We start from the raw sequence: 2,846 nt of genomic DNA, 5'->3' as shown, positions 1-2,846 counted from the left end.
TCTCTCTCTTTCTTTCTCTCTCTCTCTCTCTCCCTCGCTCCCCCTCTCTTTCTCTCTCTCTCACACACACACACATACTAACACTCACTATTAATCTCTTTTTTTTTTGGTCTCCATCTGTCTGTGTGCACACTCAAGATATTTTCATATCTTAGTAGCCTACAAGTTGAAATGTTCACTTCTCTGTTTCTTTGTTTCTTTGTTCTTTCTTTTTTTACCTTTCTTTGTTCTTGCTCGTTACTTTTTTTGTTCTTCTTTTTTCCGTTTTCCTCTACCGTCTTTGACGCAGCAGGCACAGAGTCTGCTAACCCTCAGTGCTATTAACCAAATCATCACATCTATCCCAAATACAACAATAATACAACTGACTATCACAGTTGCAATCATCACTACCACCACAAATACCTCCATCAACAACATTAGAGGGACCATCAACCCTATCGCCACCACTACCACTACTAGCAAAATTCCCAACATTTATTTCAGACTATGACAATCAACATCATTAATAGAACCACCGTTTCCAAATCTACTCCCTCCCCTTCGCCATGACCAACACCTAACCTGCGACAACGCCCTCCAGAAATCTCAACTCCCGAAACGCACGCGCCCCGAGGATTTCTCGTTTACTCACACTTACAGTCGCCCCACCTGACCGTGAAATCACATTTCTTTGACCAATCAACCCCGGAAAAGGAAGCTCTCCCTTATCACCTTCAGCTTCCACAGACAAAACAACTCATTCCTAAACGGCTCTCTTTCTGAAACCAAAAACGTTCTTTTCTACTTCTTTAGAAGCGTATTAGTTCATGTACCATGTTTTAACCCTAACCTGACTCCTTTAAGAAAAGGGACCATTCTAAGATCAATGGATAAGGATCGTTTCGTGAGAGAAGGCAACCTGGAAGAGAAGATACTCTTCTGTTTACCCAGCGCTGAAGCATGTTGGTCGGTCAATGTACCATGCATCCAACTTACGCAAGTCTGTTTACTTTAGAGACGGGGGCCACGGGTTCCCCTTCAGATACCTCCGACCCATTCCACATCCTCCCCCCTCGACTCACTCCATTTCTTCCTTATTATCACCGGCGAAGCTGACGTGAGGCCATGCAAGTCTTGACCACGGCTGACGGCTAATCTTTTCCCGCCACAACAGAGTTGCGTAGTCCACGCCGGCGGATCTTTTTTGGCTGCAGATTGTTTTATCACCGGCTGGTACAGATATAGCGTGGTGGTATCGCCAGCTCCAAAAAATGTGTGCATACTGGTCTAATCGTGTTGTCTTTCACTTGTCGTATCTCATGCCGCCAGATCACCTATGTGTGAAGAAGATGATTTGTCGCCTCGTTGCTGCTGTTAATCGCGAAAAGACAAAGACAATGTGTGCTCAGCATTGTTCATGGTATGAAAATCCGTGCATTTCGCTGTGGTATCTGCTGCTGACACGTGTGAACAAAACCATATGGGGATTAAATTTTGTTGTTTAAAAAAAAAATTATTTATGTATTGTTTTTTAGGGTAAAACTTAACTTAAACCCTCCGAAATGATTTGACCTAGTATGCAAATTCTAGTTAGCCAATCTCCGGGCGTTCATATTTGGATGACCGTGATGTCATGCTCGAAGGACGCTTTTAACTTTCTTTTCCTTCTCGATCAAAGTTAATAAATTCCGTTGATCTCCTACCATGCGTCATTTGTAGTTAGAGAACAAAACTTATTAATACAAAGAACAAAAAGAGAAACAGAGTGTATTCAACGGACGTTTTCTTAGCTATTAGACATCGTCCAATGCTAAATGAAACCACTATTTTTTTGTTTTGTTTTACGGTATCCTTTTCTTTTCATTCTTTACATGAGAAGGTTTCTAATACTTATCTTGTAATTCGAAAAAGCTCCTGATATACAAAGGCGTTAAAACTAAGTTTAAGAGAAGGGTGTGTGTTGGGAAATAAAAGAGAAGAGAATAGATAGATAGACTCTCTCTCTCTTTCTCTCTCTCTCTCTCTCTCTCTCTCTCTCTCTCTCTCTCTCTACCATTCTCTCTGCTTTTATCATGTAAATTCCTTACTCACTTCTCCCTTAGAAACAGAAACGCATCAAATTTTAATATAGTGACGTTGGTTTGAGAGACTAGACAGCCAGAGAAAGAGATGAGGAAGAGGATGAGGGAAGGAAGAAGGATTGCAAGAAAAAAACACGCGTACAAATTTGAGGGGCTCGTACAAACAAACGTTAGTACAAACGTACGTGTGTACAGAGCTCCCATCCATGCCCATCCTTCCTCACGCCTTCTAGTCTCATAACACAAGGAAAGAAAAAGAAAGTGCTGTCAGCACTCTTGTCAGGAGAAGAAGACTTTCGCTGTTTACAGACCCAAAACCTTCCCCCACCCCCACCCCAACCAACCGCGCCCCTTCCCTTTGCCCTAAGAACGCTTTCTCTGTTTACTGACACCGCCCCCTCTCCAACCCCACCCCCCACAGAGGCACTAATCGGGTTTGCTATCTCGTCCTCTCAAAAAGTCGCTCACCCAGCAGGGGTCCCCCCTGCTTCCTGGCTTAATTGACCGTTGGCCAAGGCTCGTTCTCTGGTCTGGGGAGTACATATTTTGTTCCTCGCCCTCGAGTGCACCTGCGAGTCAGTAAACGTGTCTGTGTGAGCACTGGCGATTCTGGAGGGTACTAAGATATTATTGGTGTTGATCTCGGGGAGTTGGAGTAGGATTGGATACTATAAACGTCTTATCAATCGTACAGGGGTAACAGATAGCCCTGAAGAGGGCCCCCTCCCACTCTACATCATCACTCTCTATCTCCCCTCCTTCCACCCCCATCTCTCTCTCTCT

Source organism: Aplysia californica, unplaced genomic scaffold (genome assembly GCF_000002075.1).
Source record: "Aplysia californica isolate F4 #8 unplaced genomic scaffold, AplCal3.0 scaffold00592, whole genome shotgun sequence".
Classification (NCBI taxonomy): domain Eukaryota; kingdom Metazoa; phylum Mollusca; class Gastropoda; order Aplysiida; family Aplysiidae; genus Aplysia; species Aplysia californica.
The sequence above is the reverse complement of the archived record's forward strand: the minus strand, read 5'-3'. Positions refer to the sequence as shown.